Here is a 23,133-nt window from a genome sequence, read left to right as displayed (position 1 = left end):
GATCATCTTCGATCAGCTAGATTATTCTAGGAATATCAAGAATGTAGGCTGGACTGCCTTGATACTCGATCCAATAATTGTCGGACTCAAGTTTTCAAATGTCCTTATGGACGGCGGCAGTGGACTAAACCTGATATATCAGGATACAATCCAGCACATGGGGATAAACCCAGCAAGAATCCGCCGCAGTAAAACCTCCTTTCAAGGGGTAATACCTGGTCCGGACACCCATTGTACGGGTTTTCTCCGGCTCACAGTCACATTCGGCTCCGCCGATAACCTCTGCCGCGAAAAGCTAACCTTCCATATCGTCCCGTTCTCAAGTCGCTATCTAGCACTACTGGGACGCGAAGCTTTCGCTCGCTTTAACGCAATACCGCATTATGCTTCTCTTACGCTTAAGATGCCCGGTCCACGAGGCATCATCTCTTTGAAGGGGAAGCACTAAAGTGCGCCTCCCCAAGCGGAGGACTGTGCGGCCGCTTTGATAGCCCCGCAGCAAAATGGCCTCACCGGCCAAAAAACTTCAAAATAGGTCATTTAAGACCACGAACGCGGATAGACGAGTTTGATGCAAAATCACCATTGATGCAGGCCTAGAAGCCATGTACCCTCGCACTAGGGGCTTCACGCATATACAATAATAGACAATAAAGCTCAAACTTATATATCTTACTTTATACTTTGATTATTTTAAACTTTTTCGGCACGACTCGTTTTGAACTCAGTTCCTCTCTTTTACAGATGAACGTCGTGCGGCGCCCGTCCAGGATACGGCACAACGGAGACACAGGCGCAGACGTGCAGTAGGGACCCGTCCTAAAGGATTCTTTTTAGATTAAGACCCTGCGTAAACCTTTTTTACTGTCTCTTGTTGCTACACATCCCCTGGTTTTTTCTTTCCAATATAACCAAGGAGGAGGCTGGCGTCTTGGCATGTGGCCATGTCAGAATTTTTGCACGTACCTGGACACTAGCGGCTTTTTTAATAAAGTGTGTTGTTTCGCCCGCACTCATAAAGACCGAACACCTTAGGGAGTGTTCGGCGTCGCGAGTTTTGGCATTATATGCATCAGCTCCGAATCATGTCTTTGGTCAAATGTTGGGTTGCCCGGCTCCTGAGTTCGGCTACCTTACGTTCCGCTCTATCGGGTAAGGTAGCACCAGGAGAACTACTGCGATTGTGCCCCCGGTTCGGCCAGGGCGAGCACCTCAGTAGAGAAAGCCGAAAACTGACTGTCATGATGTAGCGTGAGACTGGTCAGCCACTCGATGACCTATCGGAATCTATCGGATTCCTCCGCTTTAACGAAGGGCCGCTTCCCGGTCAGGCACATATGCGCCCCGAATTCGGACGAGCGCAGTTGCCACCAAGGAGCTACCTAAAGAGTCTCATTGTCAAACACCTATGGCTAAGTGAAAGTGCTAAAGCATTATAGTCCGGTTGCCTGGCCCGCTGCGCTATCACCTCCTTTGTAGGACCAAGACGTTGGGTTAAGTGTGAAAATGCGTCTTCTGCGAGCACCCCCGCACTATGTGCGTGGGGGCTGAAGCCAACGACTGCCATCTTTCAGATTATATATATATATATCTTAAAACGGCCGCATAGAAGGTGTTCCCAATACATGGAGGCACAAGTATAAAAAAGGCCACTACAGGTAATCAAAATATTACTTTATAATTACATATGCTATCATAACATAGCATCTTTCGAGCACTGCGTCTCTATTACACGAGCGCCTCCAAGAACTTCCTGAAAATAGTGCTCGGAGGGTACTCGGATTTTGTCCGAATCTCGGAACCCAACAACGGTGGTCTCCATCTTTGCCCAGTATGTCTTAACACGGGCAAGAGCCATCCGTGCGCCCTCTATGCATGCTGACCTCTTCATCGCATCTATACGCGGCACCGCGTCAAGGAATTGCTGCACCAAGCTGAAATAACTCTTCGGCTCCGATCTCCCAGGCCATAGATGACCCATGACGTAGTTCATGGCGAGTCCGGACAATCTATTCAGCTCGGCCCATTGAGCCAGGCGATCGTCCACTGCCAGTGGACGCTCTGGATTGTGGAACTGTGACCAGAAAAGCTTTTCCACTTCGCGATCTTCCAGATCCCGAAATTGTTCGGTCGCATCAGCAGCACTTGCTGCCAAATCCAGATAGGTGTCCTCCACACTCCACATCCAGTCCAACGGAGCAAACTTCGGATCACAAACCTTCCTCCGCAGCATAAAGGGCTTTCCAGCAGCAATCTGTTCGGCCTGATGCAGCTCCTCTTTCGCAGCTCTCATCGCAGAGCGAGCGTCCTTGGCATCGGCAACGGCCTTCTCTAAGTCCGTCTGTCTCGCCCAGTCTTCTTTCTCAAGAAGTTTGCAATGGTCTGCAGCGCTCTTTAACTTCTCGGCCATCTCGGCCATCTCTTCTTTGCTTCGGCAGTGAGCAGCCTGTTCGGCTCTCAGCTCTTTAAGGGCCTTCTCGGCAGCCGCATCGCTTTTTCTGGCTTGCTACTTAGCTCGGGCAAGTTCTGCCCTAAGATTCTCCACGGCGGCCGTACCATCTGCGTCAAGCACACACATTGTAAGACACTGGCATGAAGCTCCTCTTACCTAATGCCGCCCAAAGAATTACATACCTTGAGCCTCGTCAAGCCGCTTGTTGACAAGTGCGATGTCGGCATCTGCCACGTCCAGTTGCCGCTTTAGTTCGGCCACATCATTAGTTCGGCTTGATTCCGGACACCTCGCCACCTACATTTAAAGGCGACATCTTAGACCTGGGATTATGATCCTCTGCATGCCGTCATTTCTTGACAACATGCAGAGTCTCAGGGGCTACTATCTACACAGGGCGCATCTTATTTATGCGCAACTGACAAAAGTGTACATTATCTAACGTACCTCAAAACCCGTCAGTAAACTTTTGACGGCCTCATGCAATCCGCTTTCTGCGGATGAAATCCTTTCAATCACCATGCCCATTAATGCACAGTGCTCTTCTGAGATAGAAGCTCGCCCAAGCAGAATCTTTAGTTCCTCCAGCCGAGCACTAGACGGCGCCGGACTTGCCCTATGACCTCTTTTGAAGGCCGGACACAGAGAACCTCGGGGGGCCACATAGCTATCTTCCGCCCCTGCCGGATTCGGAGAAACCCTCCGCTACGACACCTCAGGGTCGCCCGCCTCACTAGGCGGCAGGGCAGGGGGAGGCGTCCCGCTCTCCATCATCTCCGAAAGAAGATCCCCCGAAGACGAGTTCTGCTGCGAAGGGCTGAGGTCCGAGCTACAAGGTAAAATTTCGGTTAATCTTCTCAGAAATAAAATCAAGGATGTCTCTCATCCGTCAAAAGGAAAATCTTTTCTCCACTTACGGCTCGCTGGAGGGCTGATCCCCTTGAGGGCGTAGTCCGGCCGAGGAACTCCCCGGTGTCGGACCCTCTAACGAGGATTTTCTCCCCCGTTTTGAGGCCATGGTTTCCGGGTCTTTAGAGGCGGCTCTCTTCTTCCCCTTTGGAGAGGAATTGTCGGTTCCTCCCTTCGGAGCAGCCTCCTTCGAGGAGGCCATAGTTTCCTTGTCCTCCCCCTCCAAAGGCATTATCTCCAGCATCCTGACCAGCACGGGATCCGGCCTGGTTTCAGGAAGGGGAGCCAGACACCTGATCAGCTTTGCCTTCGCTATCCACTATTGTTTAAAAGGACGGCTCTTTCAAGGGCAAGTTTATGACAATTATACGGATAGAAGGTCCGGGCACAAGGTTACTTACTTGAGTATCCGGGCGATTGCAGCTTAGGCCTGTGTCCTCGGTTAAATCCGGACACATTTCTTGTGATCCGAAGAACAGTCTATACATCTCCGCGGGCGTTGCACCCATAAAATGCTGGAGATCTCGTGGTCCCTCCGGATTAAACTCCCACAGACGAAGGGAGCGACGTTTGCCGGGCAATATTCGGTGAATCAGCATGACCTGCGTCACCTTGACCAGGTTGAGGTCTCCTTTTAAGAGATCCCTAATGTGGCCCTGCAACAGGGGCACGTCTTTGGGCAAACCCCAATCTAATCCTTTGTTGACCCATGACGCTAGCCGTGATGGGGGACCCGAGCGAAAGGCAGGAGGCGCTGCCCACTTGGATATAGAACCATTCTCGTTGCCACAAGCCGAGCTCCTCTTGAAAGGAGCCCTCGGGCCATGGAGCATCGGCATTCTTACTTATGACAGCACCTCCGCACTCTGTGTGCCGTCCCTCGATAATCTTGGGCTCCACTCCAAAAGTCTTGAGCCATAATCCGAAGTGAGGAGTAATGCGGAGGAACGCTTCGCACACAACGATGAATGAGGAAATATCGAGGATGGACTCCGGAGCTAAGTCATGAAATTCCAGCCCGTAATAAAACAGCAGAACCCTCACGAAGGGATCCATCGGGAAGCCTAACCCCCGAAGGAAGTGAGGCATGAACGCTATGCTCTCACCGGGCTGGGGATTGGGAATAGCCTACCCTTGAGCAGGCAACCTATGCGGAATTTCGGCGGTTAAGAACTTAGCCTCTCTCAACTTTAGCACATCCTCCTCCATGACGGAGGAGGGCACCCATCGTCCTTGAAGGTCGGAACCGGACATTGTCGAAGGTCCGAAGCGCCTGAAATCTGAAGCCTGGAGTGTTGGAACTCGAGGCAACGGGCGAACTCGTTTGAGATTGGAAAAAGGTGTAAGGCCTTGGTCTCTTTATAAAGAGGTTGAATACCAGGAGCCCTCCCCGTAACCGTTTGGGACTCGCCTTTAATCGAGAAAACATGCTAACGGGCACGATTGGGTTAACCACGTCCGTATTGATGAGAAACACGTAAAAAAAGGGGCACATGATCTCTGCTTTGACAAGACGTGCCAAGGAAACCGCCTCGCAAGACATGCTGAGGTGGAAAAGTAAGAACGATTCGAGTAAAGGACTTGGCTGTAGTGTGATAGCGCACTGCGGAATACGTCGGCAGATTTCATTTGTGGTAATATTATTCTCTCTATGGCAGTATGTGGAAACTTATTTTGTAGAACCGGACACTACTCTTGGTGTTTACAAATCTTCTATGAAGGACTTGGAGGAGGAACCCACCTTGCAATGCCGAAGACAATTTGCGCGCCGGAATCGCTGTCATTGAAGCCTGGTTAAGGGGCTACTGAGGGAGTCCTGGATTAGGGGGTGTTCGGGTAGCCAGACTATACCTTCAGCCAGACTCCTGGACTATGAAGATACAAGATTGAAGACTTCGTCCCATGTCCGGATGGGACTTTCCTTGGCGTGGAAGGCAAGCTAGGCGATGCGGATATTCAAGATCTCCTACCATTGTAACCGACTCTGTGTAAACCTAACCCTATCCGGTGTCTATATAAACCGGAGGGTTGTAGTCCGTAGGCAATCAACTCCATACACAACAATCATACCATAGGCTTGCTTCTAGGGTTTAGCCTCCTTGATCTCATGGTAGATCTACTCTTGTATTACCCATATCATCAATATTAATCAAGCAGGAGTAGGGTATTACCTCCATCGAGAGGGCCCGAACCTGGGTAAAACAAAGTGTCCCCTGTCTCCTGTTACCATCCGGCCTAGACGCACAGTTCGGGACCTCCTACCCAAGATCTGCCGGTTTTGACACCGACAGCCGCCTTACGTAGACTCCCCAGGAGGCGGCTCTTCGCCCTATGGTCTTGAGGGGCGCAGCCTGCCCCGATGTCTTGAAAGGTCATGGGGCTCGGGTTGGCCTACCCGTGGCCCATTACTCCGACACATCACATCAGTCACTCTGACCTTGTTCACTTGGACCCAATTAACAGTACGGTGGTTCCTATGACTCAACAAAGAAGAAAAGGAAACTACGAAACAACTATGTCTTCGTACCCATAGTCTTCATACGATGTCTTCTCAAGTCATAGTCTTCAATGTGAATCTCTTCACAGACCACCATTGTCTTCAATGTCTTTATAGAATTTTTGGGGTCATCTTTGGTAGGTAAACCGAATCAATGAGGGACTACTACCGGTGTTATCTTGCAATTCTCACAAACACATTAGTCCCTCAACCAGGTATGTCATCAATACTCCAAAAAAACTAGGGGTGGCACTAGATGCACTTACAATCTCCCCCTTTTGGTGATTGATGAAAAACTAGTTGAAGTTTTCAACGGGGATAAAAGTATGTGAAAGTTGAGAATTATGGCATTGTCTTCGTAAGTAGAAAAAGGCTCCCCCTGAAGATGTGCATATAAGTAGTTTGCTTTTGAATGCAAATGCACATGGAAGGTTTTACTCTGTGGAGATCCTCTTCAACTTATGAAGACAAATCATCATGCACATAAAGATATAACAAAGATAATGACATGCATAATGAAAAATGGGCGTCTGCTGAATGACTTCATGCGGAATTTATCATCGCATCACAGAGTAGCGGAAAAAGTAGTAGACGACCATCGAGTTTAAGTGTTACAACCCAAAGAACCAAATGTATCAAAAGACGGGAGTTGTAAACACTTGGCAAAACCAGTGCAACCACCCATTAGGACCCGCTTGAAGACTATCAACTCATATGCTTCTCCCCCTTTTGTCAGCAATGGCCAAAAAGGTTTGAAGACATAGAGTATCTACTCATTCCCATCAGGAGTAGATTTGGGTGCAGGGTCGACGTTGGAGTTCGGTGGTGCAGAAGGGCCTGGTGCAGTGTCGAGATATAGTGAACCCATGGTTGGTGAAGTGTCATCGTCTTCTTCATTGATGACTCTCGCAACAACAGTTGCAGCTGAAGATGAATATACTCAGAGTCTTCTATGGAAGGAGTCCGACGCCAGCTTGCATTCTATGGAGGCCTGGAATCAAATTTGAAGCCCTCTGCGAAGCCATCTTCACGAAGATCTTCTTTAAGTCATAGGAGTGTGAGACTTTTCCAAGACCGTCAACAGGCTTCATGGGCAACGAATGAGTTCTTGGTGGCCATGTTTCTGGTGTGATTGACGTCTACCAAGATACTCTGCATCTGACACTTAAGCCAGTCGTGATGCTTATCCTGCTTCTGATGTAAGGCAACTAGAAGCTCTCGGTCATTGAGAACACGAGAACGCTTCTGAGGCCTTTGGGCAATCGTAGTATCTGTGGCTTCGGTGTTTGCACGATGGGGCACACACATATTGACAGCCAGAGGATAAGCAGGGGTAGCGGCATTGGGAACATGAATCCCTTCTATGGGGTGCATTAAGCTTTGATGATCAACATTGTGAAGATATAGCGCACTGGTACATCGACATCCTAAACAAATGGTTTAAAAGCCCTTTCTCCGACGGCCTTTGGAACCGTCGCCATGTGATTGTGGGCGATAGGGGGTCCCTCCCACACGACCCAGAAATCGTTGGGGATAGGCCCTCGGGGGACCCAGGCTGGGCCGTGTGCGATCGGGCGAGGCATGGAAACCCAATCATTTCCGTAGATATGTACATCCCACACGGTGAATCCCAGAAATCATTTCCGTAGGTATGTACATCCCACACGGTGAATCCCGGAAATCATTTCCGTACGTATGTACATCCCACACAGAGAAACCCAGAAATCATTTCCGTAGGTATGTTCATCCCACACGGTGAATCCCAGAAATCATTTCCGTAGATATGTATATCCCACACAGTGCGTCCCAGAAAATCATTTCCATAGGTATGTACATCCCACACAGTTCTTTGTGTGGAAACGTGTGTGCAAGGTGGCCTAACGCAAACAGTTCGCTGCCGGAAGCTGTGTGTGATTGTTAATTGATCGAACACACCTACTTTCTAGAAACCGTGCGGGTTGTTTGAGTTCATCGCCCATGGTGTTGTCTGAGTAACCGTTTGCAATAGAAAACCCCAATAAGTAGGGTAATTAGCCTATTATTGATAATCCATGTACTAATCAAACTGATATTTCTTATAAAACACACCATATATTTCATATCCGTATAAAAGCAACCAGGATTTCATAATTGAATTACATCAGATAGCTTCAGCACTCAGTTATGCCATTACACAACAGCAGCAAGTTTCACATGCAGCATCAGAAACCTTTGGAAAGTAGCATCATACCCGGTAAATAGATAGATGAATCTCATCTGGGAAACTGCAGAAGCGGAAGGCAAATAGCGAGCCTTTAGTGATGTTGAATGTCCTTGCAACTTTAGGCCAGTGGCCATGGATAATTGCCCGCCCAACCTTCATCCTCTTCAGCAAGACTTTAATATTGTGTTATGGATGTTGAATGAATACCTTCCTCGCCTCTTGCCATGTAGGTGGTTTGAGAGGTAATCACCGGTGAACTTCTTTGAGAAGTACTGAAAGCAAAGCTATGCATAAATCATTGTTGTAAATTTTGAAATGGCGCAAGGGGAAAAAACAAGGTAAAAGAGTTGGTACCATCCTATAGTTGACTGATGTCTTTTTCATTGTGCAAACAAAGGTCTTGTTGTTATTCGTTGCAAGTTTCTTCATCCTAACAATCTTTCTAAGTTTCTTGAGTTGACTGATATTCATGGACATCTCATTTCCCCATATGCAAAATGGGTCGAACAGTGGGTCTAAGCCTCTGACAGCAGGACCTACATGTGCAAGACCAAATTGTAAGAAACCTAAATATTAGAATGATTCCTGCAACTGCACAATAATGTTCTATTAGCCAAAGGACCCTACTTGAACAAACCTTGATGGTAAACCGTAGTGTCTCCCATTTTTTTCCCTGCAACACACATAAGGAAGATCTTGATCAGGTTAACTGAGAGTTTCCATACTATCAGTAGAATATGTATTGAGTACAGCCAAATTCGATTGGTGTCACATGCATAACAATACAAAATTGTACCCACAGCAAATGAAAATCAAATTGCAGAACTGAACCAAACAGTTAAATGGATAGCAGACCAAATGAATCAAAATAGTTAACTGAGCACAACATTACATAGTAGAAACATGTACTAGAAGATAAGACAGTTAATAAAACAAAGAATGCGTAAGAACAGTACTACGAAATGTAGCAATTGTCGGACTAAAGTGTTAACTGAACATTACATTTCAGAGGACCAAACTGTTAACTGAACATTAGATTGCATATTAACATTACTGAGGACAAATCACTAGAAGGCACTGGTGGCGGCCTCGAGAAAACATCACAAACTATATTTCAAAGTAGACAACCGCGCGGCGGTGTTGACGGTGGCCTTGAAGACGAGGTGCTCCTCCAAGTTCTGGCGGTCAACATGCATGTCAGCCATACCGACCTCGTTCGCGCGTGTGGCCGCATGCTACTTAGCTCCATGGTATACTATGTGTAAAATGGCTGTGAGTGGCGCTTAATTGGAGGAGGGGGCAGTGATTTCGGTGGAAGGTGTCGCTCCGTCAGTCGGGGCATGTGGGACGGGGAAGGACGAGGATGGTGTGGGTGGGGTGTGGATTACCTGACCATATCGACGAGGACGCGCAGCAAGAAGAAGGGTCGGTGGTGAGGAGGCCACACAACAAGAAGAAGGGTCGCCGGCAAGGAGGCGGCGCTACAAGAAGAAGGGTCGCCGGCAAGGAGGTGGCGCTGCAAGAAGAAGGGTAGCCGGCGAGGAGGCGGCGCAGCTAGAAGAAGGGTCGCCGGGAAGGAGGCTGAGCTGCCAGTAAGCAGCAGTGAAGGTTTGAACTTGGAAAGCAAGGAGGAACAGTGGAAATGTGGATTTTGGTAGGAGGGAGGGGGCGGGGAGATAGATATTTCCGCGGTGGCAAAAAATTTCACTCGGTGCAGCGAAAAACCAGCGCGCAAGTGTGGTTCAAGCGAGGGCAGTGGGCTGTAGACGAAGCTTCCTGCGTAAGCCAGACAAGACGGTGCGCCCAGATATTTTATATCGCATCCCACATGATTCTTTCTAGTAAACTGTTTGTGGTATACCTGATTTTTTTATTATGTTTTGAAAGAAAAAATAGTGTTACAGAGGGAAAGGATGGTGTTTGAATTGCTAGAACATTTACGTACAGTGAACATGCAACTAGTACATGAGTGTCGTGTCTAAATTTGGAATTATTCTGGGTTCGTTTGGCATTTTTATGCATTAATTGAGTTTCTGGGAATTTAATGTGCATAATTCAAATTTGAACTACAAGCACATGCTCCAATGCACCAAAGTTTGCTGAAAAAAATCACATGTGTGTCTTTGGGTGAATTTATAGGTCCCATGCAAGAAATGGGAATAAAATTCAAACATCTGTGTGTCGTGGCTCAGCCGGAATGATTGAGAAACTTGGTTTTTTAATTCTTGTAAATCCAAAACACGGCTTAAAATCATGAAACTTGACATGGTGTCATGACATGGCACCAACATACTGCAGTAAATTTTTTAGCCGAATTGGGACAAGCTTTGGTGTAAGCTTCTTGCAAACCCGAGCTTCCCTCAAGAAGGCTCCTGGTTCCGCGAGGGAACGTGTCACCTCCGTGTGCGAAACGACATATGTACACTACCTTCTCCCGCTTTAATTTTTTTACACAGGCATATTAGACCAATGGGAAGTATCGTGCTAAATTTTGGTATTATTCCGTGTTCGTTTGGCCTTTTTTATACATTAATTGAGTTTATGGGCATTTAATGTGCATAATTCAAATTTGAACTACAAGCACGCGCTCCAGTGCACCATAGTTGTTTGAAAAATCACATGTGTGTCCTTGGGTGAATTTCTAGGTCCCATGCAAGAGATTGGAGTGAAATTCAAACATCTAGGCGTCGTGGCTCGGCCGGAAAGATTGAGAAACTTGGTTTTTAATTCCTGTAATTCCAAAAGACGCCTGAAAATCATGAAACTTGGCATGGTGTCATGACATGGCACCAACATGCTGCGGTAATTTTTGTGGCCAAATTGGGACAAGCTTTGGTGTAAGCTTCTTGCAAACCAGAGCTTCCCTCAAGAAGGCTCGTGGTTCCGAGAGGGAACATGTCACCTTCGTGTGCGAAACGACATACATACACTGCCTTCTCCTGCCTTAATTTTTTCGCACATCCAGATTAGACCAAATAGAAGTATTGTGCTAAATTTTGGAAATATTCCGGGCTCGTTTCGCCTTTTTGAGACATTAATTGAGTTTCTAGGCATTTAATGTGCATAATTCAAATTAGAACTACAAGCACAGGCTCTAGTGCACCAAAGTTGTTTGAAAAATCAGATGTGTGTCCTTGGGTGAATTTCTAGGTCTCATGCAAGAGATTGGAGTGAAATTCAAACATCTGGGCGTCCTGGCTCGGTCGGAAAGATTAAAAAACTTGGTTTTTTAATTCCTGTAAATCCAAAACACGCCTGAAAATCATGAAACTCAGCATGGTGTCATGACTTGGCACCAACATGCTGCGGTAAATTTTTGGCCGAATTGGGACAAGCTTTGGTGTAAGCTTCTTGCAAACCGGAGCTTCCCTCAAGAAGGCTCGTGGTTGCAAGAGGGGACGTGTCACCTCCGTGTGTGAAACAACATACGTACACTGCCTTCTCCCGCCTTATGTTTTTTACACAACCATATTAGACCAAATAGAAGTACCATGCTAAATTTTGGAATTATTCCGGTCGCGTTTCGCCTTTTTTATACATTAATTGAGTTTCTAGGCATTTAATGTGCATAATTCAAATTTGAACTACAAGCACACATGCTCCATTGCACCTAAGTTGTTTGAAAAATCACATGTGTGTCCTTGGGTGAATTTCTAGGTCCCATGCAAGAGATGGGAGTGAAATTCAAACATATGGGCATCGTGGCTCGGCCAGAAAGATTGAGAAACTTGATTTTTAAATTCCTGTAATTCCAAAACACGCTTGAAAATCATGAAACTTGGCATGGTGTCATGACATGGCACCAACATGCTACGGTAATATTTTTGGCCAAATTGGGACAAGCTTTAGGGTATGCTTCTTGCAAACCGGAGCTTCTCTCAAGAAGGCTTGTGGTTCCGAGAGGGAACGTGTCACCTCCGTGTGCGAAACGACATACGTACACTGCCTTCTCCCGCCTTTTTTTACACAGCCAGATTAGACAGAATAGAAGTACCGTGCTAAATTTTGGAATTATTCCGGGCTCGTTTCGTATTTTTTTATACATTAATTGAGTTTCTGGGCATTTAATGTGCATAATTCAAATTTGACTACAAGCACATGCTCCAGTGCACCAAAGTTGTTTGAAAAATCACATGTGTTTCCTTGGGTGAATTTCTAGGTCCCATTCAAGAGATGGGAGTGAAATTGAAACATTTGGGCGTCGTGGCTCGGCCAGAAATATTGAGAAATTTTGTTTTTTAATTCCTGTAATTCCAAAACACGCCTAAAATCATGAAACTTGGCATGGTGTCATGACATGGCACCAACATGTTGTAGTAATATTTTTGGCCGAATTGGGACAATCTTTGGTGGAAGCTTCTTGCAAACCGGAGCTTCCCTCAAGAAGGCTCGTGTTTCCAAGAGGGAACGTGTCACCTCCGTGCGTGAAACGATATACGTACACTGCCTTCTCCCGTCTTATTTTTTGTACAAAGCCAGATTAGACCAGATAGAAGTAATGTACACTGCCTTCTACTGCGTGGCTATGTCTCACTGGCTGAGATTTAAGGGAGAAAAATGAAAATGTGAAAAGAAAGTTTTGCACGGATCTTGATGTAAGATCTGACAGACCTATATAGCATTGACTACGACTTATAGCAAGCATGATGAATATAAGGACGATGCTAGTGGATAATAATTGTCTGACATATTTAGAAACATAATTAAAAAAGCCACATGTGGCAACGCCCAAAATACACGAGGGCAAAAGAAGAAGGAAGACAACGATCTGGCTCGCTGATCTCTAATTTCTTGATGCTTTGCTGCAGGCCGCGGGAACTAGTCTCCGCGGCGAGCACCGATGAGCTCTTTCTTGTCCTCAACATGCTGCTTGAGAGCATCCATGGATTCCTCCACCAGCCTTCTGCACTTGATGTGCAGCTTGTTATTCTCGTTCATAAGTTTTTCGACGATGACGCCGGTCCTCTTCAACAAGGAAGTGGTATGCTCCTGGTGCTCCAAACTTCCGACGATCTTCACCCTTAGGAGGTCGCGCTCGGCCCGGAGCTTCGCATTGCTCTCATTTAGTTGCCTGATGACGTCGGTACACTGTTCAAACGAGGCTTGCAGGTCATCCTGCAACCTCACCCACCTGAAGATATGATCCATCTGCCTATGGACGAGGGCACGCATGCACCTATAAGAGTCCGTGCCTGCCCTCGAGGCATTTTCCCAGGCCGCCGCGGCAAGGGAGGACAGCTTTGCTGCATTCGCGGTGCGGCAGGACATCTCTTCTGCTTCCACAGCACGGCCAGACCAGTCTGCTACATCGACGGCGCGACGGGTCCTCCGCGCTGCTTCGGCGGCACGGCGGGACCTCTCTACTGCTACGGCCGTGTGGCGGGACATGTTGGCTGCTATCGCGGTGAGTCGGGACATCTCTCGTGCTCCCACCTCAAGGCTTGCCTCTCCCCGGTCGCAATCTCTCAACCCAAAACTCACGTTGGCCATGGCGGACGCAAGGGAACGATGATGAATGACTTGTTTGTTTTTGACTTTTTGTGGATGAGGAGTTGAGGAGGAATGTGCAGTCATCTTGGAGTAGTCGTGTTGGCGTTCTGGGAACGGGGGTCCCCAGACTTGCCTGCCTGCGGCCTGCGGCGTGGTTCAAAAGGGGGCCCAGCACGGCCCATCTTCACCAACACAAACCCAAGACCCTCGCGAGGGGCCAAGCCTCGTGGGGCGGACGACGCAGAGCATCCTCAGGCACGGCCTCGTCAGGTTGGCTCAAGAGGAGGCGGAGAGATCAAGGCGGGGTACCTCACGAGGTGCCCGTGACGCAAGCCATGACTACCGAGGGCGCCAGGCGGGTGCTAGCCCGCGTAGCGTCCTCCTTCCCTCTTTGGTGCAAGGGGGGCAAGCGCAGCCGCGGAGTACCAAGGCATCAGGCAAAGGTTGCCATTTCGGTGCAACGAGACCAAGACCAGGAGGACTACGAGATGGAGGTCACCGTGGAGCCCAATACGGCGTCATCACCAGAGCTTTGCGCAGGCGAAGACTACTTTTGTCAGGGTAGCTTGTACTAGCTGTCCCCCTTCAAATTAGCCTGCCATTGTTGGCTCCCTTCCCGCTCGATATTTGGGAAGAGGACCAGGGCCTCTATAAATAGGACCAGCCACCCACAGAGCAAAAGGAGGCCGAGTGTTTTGGAAGGACAGAGGGCAAGAGAGAGAGAGAGAGAGAAGGGCGACTGAGCTCCTCCCAGCAGTTCATCGCCCCCGCCAAGAACAGACCCTTGCGAGGCTGTTCTTCCTTGTATTGTTCATCATCATCAGCCCAAGAGGCAATCCACCACACCACACACTGGAGTAGGGTATTACACCACAACGATGGCCCAAACCAGTATAAACCCTGTGTCTCTTGTGTCGTTCTTTCCTTAGTTTAGATCCTAGCAAGGCGGAGGGGCGCAGGCAGGTAGGAGGCAAAATCTCCGCGCGCACCCCAGTGTTCGAACCTCAAGGGTCTGCCAGAACCCGAAATCCGACATTTGGCGTGCCAGGTAGGGGTGCGCCGGGATTCCTCTTCCACCACCCCGTTCTCCTCCGACCATCACGCCCATGTCTGACGCACGTCGGGCCCGCGCCGAGCGCCGGGCCGCGCTCGCTTCCCACGTCGCCCAGACAGCCCCTGTTGGTAGGCGCCCTCGCCGTTCCCCGTCACCTGCCGTCAATGCTGCCACCGGCCCGGCGGGGGACGAGCAGCAAGCATCATCCCAGCATCCGTCCTTGTGGCAAGAAGGGCGCACCGCGACTCCCTCGCTCACCCCAGCTGGTTCTTCGTCCCGCGCGCCCCGCGCGCCCATGGAGGCTCGAGCGGCACTCATGGCGGCGAACGAGCTCCTGCGCTACCGCCCCGTTGACGATGTCTATGAAGAATGGCTCGACCGCGTCACCGAGCTCGTCCGCGCCGCAAGGGGCTCTCCTGCGCCGTCCATTCCGATGCACCGCACCCCACCCCGCGCGGGCAATGAAGCTCCGGCGGCGCCCCGACCGCCTCCTCCTCAGGAAGGCGCCATGGGTCCAAGACGCGTGGCCCCTGGGCGGAACCCGCTCCGTCAGGCGCCGGCGCAACAAGAGCAGAGCTGTCAAGAAGTCCCTCGCCCGCAAGAAGTTGCCTGGGCGCTCCCTGCTCCAGCATGTCGCAACCATGCTCCTGCTCCCGCGCGTCAAGACCCTGCACTGCTCCCAGTTGCAGCGCGTGGGGACATGCAAGACCAAGTTCCCCGTCATCCAAGGCCTCCCGTGGCCACAGCAGGCTGTCGCGCCTTCACCGCCGAGCTACGCAACGTCGCGTGGCCCGGAAAGTTCAAGCCAGACCTACCTCCTCGCTACGGCGGCACGGCTGACCCTGCGGAGTTCCTCCAGCTCTACGAGCTAGGCATCGAAGCTGCCAACGGAGACGAGAAGGTCATGGCGAACTGGTTCCCCATGGCACTCAAGGACGGGGCCCGCACCTGGCTCCTGAACCTGGCTCCAGGCATAATCTCCTCCTAGGACGAGATGTGCACTCGCTTCATGGCCAACTTCCAAGGCACCCGCGACCGGCCACCCGCCGTAATCGACATGCGCCGCATCAAGCAACAGCCCGGGGAGACCCTGCAGAAGTACATCCAGCGCTTCAACAACGTGCGCCTCAAGATTCCCAAGGTGACTGAGGAGGCCATCATCTCGGCCTTCTCCGACGGCGTGCGCGACGTCAAGATGAAGGAGGCGCTGGCGATGCATGAAGACCTGTGCACCTCCTTGGAGCCGTTCGACCTGGCAACCAAGTGCGCCAGGGCCGAGGAGGGGCGTCTCTCCCTCCTCGAGCTGCCAGCCGCGGACCCAGAAGAGAAGAAGCCCAAGGCCAAAGATGTGAAGCGCAAGGGGGCTGCCATGCTCACGGCAGAACCAGACACAAAGTGAGGCAGAGATCAGCCAGAACCTTCCAAGGGCGGCCGGTACTGTGTGTACCACGACCTCCACACCCACAACACCAACGAATGTCAAGAGCTCCGAGCCGTGCGAGAAGGAAGGATCAGCCGTCGCCCTGACCGCAGTGACCGGGGCTATGGCCGAGGAGGAGGAAGGAACGCAGGACACTGGGAAGACCGTGGCCCGCGCCAAGGGTGGCGCGACCAACCTCGCGAGGATCGCTGGCAAGACCCGCCTCGCGAGGGAGGCTGGAGGGATCAGCCTCGCGAAGGAGACTGGAGGGATCAGCCTCGCGAGGATCGCCCGCAAGGCAACGCAGGCCTCCCACCGCTGCCGCCGCAGCCAAGAAGAAACGAAGACCGCCACCAGGACGAGGGGGCTGGGGGCTTCCAGGAGCCGCGCGCGATCGCCTGCATCCTGGGCGGGGCACAAGCCCCAGCCTCTCAGCGCATCTTCAAGCAGTTCGCCCGCGAAGTGAACGCAGTCCTCCCCAGGCTCGAAGCCACGCGCCCTCTCAGGTGGTCGGCGTGCGCCATCACGTTCAGCTCAGCAGATCAGCTCAAGTGTGCGGCTACAGCCGGAGTCCTACCGATGCTTTGTTCCCCAATCATCAGCAACGTGGTGGTCACCAAGACCCTCATCGATGGCGGGGCAGGGCTCAACGTCCTGTCAATGGAAACATTCAACAACTTCCAAGTTCCCTACAGCCAGCTTCAGCCAACCAAGCCTTTCTCCGGTATCACTGACAGCACCACGGTCCCGATTGGGCAGGTCCGCCTCCCTGTCACCTTCGGGGCACACGACAACTACTGCACCGAGCTCATCGACTTCGACGTCGCTCACATTCGCCTGCCGTACAACCCCATCCTTGGGTACCCAGCACTGGCCAAGTTCGTGGCCGTAACTCACCACGGCTACAACGTCCTCAAGATGCCAGGAAGTGGCGGAGTCATCATGGTGCCCTGTGAAGAGAAGGACGCGGTGTGTTCCCTGGAACGAGCCTTTCAGGCCGCGTCACTGGAAGACCCGGATCGTGGAAGCAGGAGGCCTCCCGAGACCGCCCCTAAGAAGAAGAAGACATCGTCCGGCCCGACCCCTCAGGAGGCAGGCCCCTTTGGGCCCGCGCCTGCCCAGGGGGAACCTCCTTCCATCGAATAGGAAAGAGCGCCCGACGCCCTCCTCAGGCAGGGCTCGGGGGCTCTCCCCTGGAGGGCCACCGACCTAGCCAGGGTCATGAGGGAGGCGCTTGGGCACCACATGGAGGCGTGTTTCGAAGCACGTTTCCCTCAAGAAGGAGCAAGACAAGGAGACCCAGACCCTCAGGAGTTCGTCAGCAAGGCCATTCAGGAGCTACAGGAGTCAAGAGTCATGAAAGGCGGCCGCCGCCTACCAGCAGTTGCTCCCCATCCAGGCAAGGATGGTGGGCTGCGCATCTGCATCGACATACCAGGGCTCAGCCAAGTCGCCTCCCTGGAGCGCCTCTGGCCCTCGCGAGTGGGGCGCTACAGAGGCCCACCCCACAGCTACGTTCGCATGCCTTACGGCTTGCCGAATGCGGCTGACACGTACCAGCGCCTCATGAGGGGCATCACGGAGGCACGAGAGGCCAGGCGTACCGCTGCCCTGGCAGGGATGGAGATGGCTCGTGAGGAGCCGCCAGCGCCTCTGGAGCCTCCCGAGGACCCTAGGCCTGGGGGCTCGTGAGGATCTGCTCCCGCAGCCCGCCGAGCCTGCTACATCAACGCTCCTTCGTCCTCAACATCATCAGGTGACACCTTTCTAGTTCTACTTCCAGCTGGGAGCTCTCCCTCAGGGCTGCATTATTCCCAGGCCGCGTGGGTCCGTCCCTGCGGCGTGTATCCCTTTTTATTCCAAGTTGTTAGCTTACCTTGTTGGGGGCGCCCCTCGGGCTACATGACCCCCCAAGCCGCTCGGGCCAGGCCCAGTGGCATGTATCCCATTTGCATTTATTTCCGATTATGCGTTAGACCTACCATGCTTGATTATTTGATGCCGGTCCACGGCACCTCTTCTTCTCCATGCCGACCACTTGCACGTTAAAGGGGGGGTACCTGAGCATCGTGACTCAGGGCTCTTACTGGCTCTCCAGCCCTCACCCTCTGGCCTTGTCCATGGCATCGCGACCTGGCATACCAGCGACGGCTGAGACCAGCTCAAGGGCCGGGACCCGAGGACGTAGAGTGCCGACATCTAGCCAAACTTGTAGGGACACATCACAAGATAAGGCCCAGTGCCAGGCGCAACCCGCCTAGAGGTAGGGCCCCATGAGTCCCGCGTTGGCTCACGGGTGCCCAGATACACCTCGCCAGGCCCTACCGTGCCACCCACGTGTCAGGGCGGGGCTGTACACGCCCCGGGGGCTCCTCCCGGAGGGGCCCCCCTCCCACGTACCAGTGGAAGCACCATGCTCCGCGCTGGCTGACGACACTGCCGAGGAGCGGCTATGCCTGTACACATACGGTAGAGCTATGCTCCGCGCTGGTGATAAACAACTGAGGGTGGCCCCCGGGCCGCATCAACCTCAGGGAGCCCGAAGCTCAGTGTCTAGCCTCATCGTAACGCCTCCCCTCGGGATTGCCGCGTGAGGGGGCTGGGCACGGGGGCTGCGCCTGGGTCACACCCAGACGCATGCCGCCCAGCCAGGTCCCCCCGGGCCTGGTTCGTCGCGCGTCTCTCCCTGAGTGGAGCCAAGGTACGAAGGCCGTTTGAGCGTCAAGGGGGACTCCTGAGCATCGTGACTCAGGAGCCTAACTGGTCACGTAGCCCCTCACTCCGTGGCCCCGTCCTGGTTTCCGGTCGGGACCAGCGCTGGGTGAGGCACGCGCACGGCCGGGCTCTGCAGACGTAGAATGGTAGATCCACCTGCATCACACCTCCCTACTTGCTGTTCGTGTGCCAAGGGGGACTCCTGAGCATCGTGACTCAGGAGACTAACTTGTCACGTGGCCCCTCACTCCTTGGCCCCATCCTGGTTTCCGGTCAGGACCAACGCTGGGTGAGGCATGCGCGGGGCCGGGCTCTACCGGCGTAGAACATAAGCAAGTTGGAAGGAAAGGCACAAATTTCAAGGAATTCAAAAGCAAATATTACAGTCCACACTGTTACCCCAATGTCAAACGCAAGTTTAAACGCCTCCCCGAGGCATGATACATGTGCAGGAATTAAAGGCAGGACAGGAGCCGCGACGGAGTCACTTGTCAGCGATGGGGCAGCGTGGATTGGGTACGCCTCACGGAGCGGTGGGGTCGGCAGCGCCTTGCTCTGGCTTGGTGCTGAAGGCCCGGAACTTCCCCAACAGGGCCTCTGCGCGACCCTTCACGGCCTCGGCAGCGGCAGCGGCACGCTCGCCGCTCACTGGCTCCAGCAGGCTGTCGAGGTCGACACCGGGATCGCGAAGGTAGATGTGGGTGAGGACCCGCGTCATGGCTGCAGAAGACAGGACACGCGCCTCGGCCTCGGCCACGGGGGCGAGGCCAAGGGCGACATCTTCAAGGGCGTGAAGCAGGAAGGGAAGCAGCTTGGCGGGGCCGTCCTCGGCGCCGGCCAGTGGGCTCTCCAGGCCGCTATCGTAAAGCGTAATTAGTGAGGAGCGAGCCCTCGCCTCCATCTCCGCGAAGGCCACGCGGTCCTCAGCAAGAACCAGGGCCTCATCGTCCAGCTTGGCCTTCCTCGCCCCCAACTCCTGCTCCGGCGCGCCTAGGCGGTCGTGGCGTTTCTTGAGCTTGGCCTCCCTCTCCTTGAGAGCCGCCTCGCGAGCCTTCACGCCTTCTTCCTGCTCTTGGCGAAGGCGGACCTCGTTCGCGAGCTGGTCCCGCAAATCTTGCAGCTCGCCCTCCAGCGCCTTGCAACGCCCACGGACGTCGACCGCCTCCCCCAGGGCTGCGTCACGGGCAGCCTTCGCCTCAAGGATGGCCTGCTTCTCCTCGCCACATGCCGTCGAGGCCTGGACCAGCGCCGCCCGAATCGAAGCATCAGAGCGAACCCATCCTGAAGCCAGCTCCAAGCGCCCGGCCACCAAGCGGGGGTCGGCGCCGAGAAGATCCTACCGCAGTCGGTCCAGCTCAGCAACAGCATGATCCAGAACGGCAGAAGGAGTCGGAGAGATAGCAGCCGGTGGAGTAGGAGGAGAAGGCAACAGCGCGGCCGCAGCATCCTGAGGCGGAGTCTGCCGCGCCCCGACAGCTGTGGTGGCGGCGGAAGGTGAGAGCACCTCAGGAGCCACTTGGACCGTGGGGGCTGAGCTTGCCCCAGCCGGCTCAGCCAGGCCTCGCAAGGACGACCGGGCAGGAGAAGCCTGTGCGTCGCGGTCACCCTCCTTCGCAGGCAGAGGCGCTGCCACGGATGGAACCTCGGGAGCCCCCTTCGGCTTCTTTGCTGCTGGCGCCAGCCTATCCAAGAGATGCGGACGTCAAGCCTCAGAAGCAGAGCGAGAGATAAAGACAGGAATCGAATGCTTACGGGTCGTCGCCAGCGAGCTCAAGCGGCTTCTTGCCAAATTTGAAGCCTGAAAGACGGCTGGAAGGGTCAACCTCGGGAAGCTTGGAGGCGGAAGGTGCATCCGCGGTCCGCCCTGGGGCCGGGGCCGACCCTCGGGAGATCAGCCCGGTCCTGTCCTTCTTCGGGATCAGGGGTGAGTTCCCGCCGTCCTGCTCGTCATCGTCTTCATCGTCATCCTCGTCGTCATCGCTCGGAGGGAGGCGGAGAACGCGGGACCCGCGCCGGGGGAGGGGAGCCCTCGACTCTCCGTCAGTCGCCTCGGAGTCAGGCCCTTTTCCCCGCTCCCCTCCTTCCTCCTCTTCGCTGGAATCGTCGGAGGGCACGTCCACCGGTTCCACCGACCTCACCACATCACCCCCGACCAGAGATTGGAGGACAGCAGCCAGATCTCCGTCGGCTAAGGCCGTGGGGCTCGGACGGGGCCTCCACATCGAAAGCGAGTACTGCCGAAGTGGAGCCAGCTGGTGCTCCAGGAATTCCCTCAGCAGCGACGCGCCGGTCAGCTTCGCCGCCGCCAAATTGGCCGGCCTCAGATCCGCGTCCATCTTCTCCAACATCAGCTTCGCGCGGGGGTCCGTGAGCTCCGCTCGACCCCAATTGCTGGAGCTCGTGGGCTGCTCCGTTGGCAAGATCAGCCGAGGGTGGATGCGCCCAGCATCCACCAAGACCCACTTGCTCCTAAAGCCCTCAATCCTTTTCCCGGGGTTCGAAATGGCAATGGTGCCACCGTACGCGACGAAGCTCACGCACGCGGAAGCAGTACCGCGAGTGGTCCGGAGGTAGAAGTAGTGGCGCAGCAAGGCCACTGAGGGCTGCACCCCTACGTGAGCCTCGCAGTAATAAGCGAAGATTGCCAGAAGAAGGACGGAGTTGGGGTGGAGATGCAGGGCTTGCAGCTTATAGTGGCGGAGGATAGAGAAGAAGAACTCGGAGAAGGGAGGCACCAGGCCAGGGGTAATGGCACTTACGAAGAGCGGATAGAAGGTGCTCCCTTGACCATCAGGGGTGGCGAAGCCGGCTTTAAACACCTTCGCCCCGTTGACGCCCCGCGCTGTCGCCATCCAGCGCAACCGGGCGAGGCTCGCCTCTGACACATTCGGCGGATCCAGGGCATACGAGTACCAAGCTACAGCCGGGGGCTGACGAGGCGCCATGGCTTCCTAGGTCACACGGTCGGAGCGGATCTGGAAATTTTGGAGGAAGGAAGGAGAGGTGCAAGAAAGGGGATCTGAGCAGCAACCGGGGAAAGCAAGGAGCAAAGCCTAGGTGGGTGCCGCCCCTTAATCAACTCACGCGGTTGCTAAGGCGCCCATGACCAACCAACTGCCACGCGGCGCCCAAGGCCGCAGGCTGTTAGGGCCCGCGGGGCTTCGCTCTTGCCTTTCTGCCTCCCTGCACAGCCAAGTCCGGGCGCGCCTTGGGCCCCGGGGCTACTGTCGGCGTTCTGGGAACGGGGGTCCCCAAACTTGCCTGCCTGTGGCCTGCGGCGTGGCTCAAAAGGGGGCCTAGCGCGGCCCATCTGCACCAACACAAACCCAAGACCCTCGCGAGGGGCCAAGACTCGCGGGGCGGACGACGCGGAGCTTCCTCAGGCATGGCCTCATCAGGCTGGCTCATGAGGAGGCGGAGAGATCAAGGCGGGGTACCTCACGAGGTGCCCGTGACGCAAGCCATGACGACCGAGGGCGCCAGGCGGGTGCCGGCCCGCGCAGCGTCCTCCTTCCCTCTTTGGTGCAAGGGGGGCAAGCGCAGCCGCAGAGTACCAAGGCATCAGGCAAAGGTTGCCATTTCGGTGCAACGAGACCAAGACCAGGAGGACTACGAGACGGAGGTCACCGTGGAGCCCAAGACGGCGTCATCACCAGAGCTTTGCACAGGCGAAGACTACTTTTGTCAGGGTAGCTTGTACTAGCTGTCCCCCTTCAAATTAGCCCGCCATTGTTGGCTCCCTTCCTGCTCGATATTTGGGAAGAGGACCAGGGCCTCTATAAATAGGACCAGCCACCCACAGAGCAAAAGGAGGCCGAGTGTTTTGGAAGGACAAAGGGCAAAAGAGAGAGAGAGAGAGAGAGAGAGAGAGAGATTGAAGGGCGACTGAGCTCCTCCCAGCAGTTCATCGCCCCTGCCAAGAACAGACCCTTGCGAGGCTGTTCTTCCTTTTATTATTCATCATCATCAGCCCAAGAGGCAATCCACCACACCACACATTGCAGTAGGGAATTACACCACAACGGTGGCCCGAACCAGTATAAACCCTGTGTCACTTGTGTCGTTCTTTCCTTAGTTTAGATCCTAGCAAGGCGGAGGTGCGCAGGCAGGTAGGAGGCGAAATCTCCGCGCGCACCCTAGTGTTCGAACCTCAAGGGTCTGCCGGAACCCGAAATCTGACAAGTCGTATTTATAACCGCGTAGTAATACACTCCTAAGTGGGAAACCGTTTAGGTTTTGATCAGTGTGAACATGTTTGCAATTTGGAATGTGATGGGACGCATTATCAAAATTTACTGACGGTTATAAGTGCGGCACTATTCCCAGAAGGCGTAACGTGGGAACGTAGGCCTTCTCGGCCGCGTACGTGGCATTTGCACCATAGGGTGCACCG

Source organism: Triticum urartu, chromosome 3A (genome assembly GCF_056163025.1).
Source record: "Triticum urartu cultivar PI428250 chromosome 3A, HENAU_Tu73, whole genome shotgun sequence".
Lineage (NCBI taxonomy): Eukaryota > Viridiplantae > Streptophyta > Magnoliopsida > Poales > Poaceae > Triticum > Triticum urartu.
Note: the sequence above shows the minus strand (reverse complement) of the source record.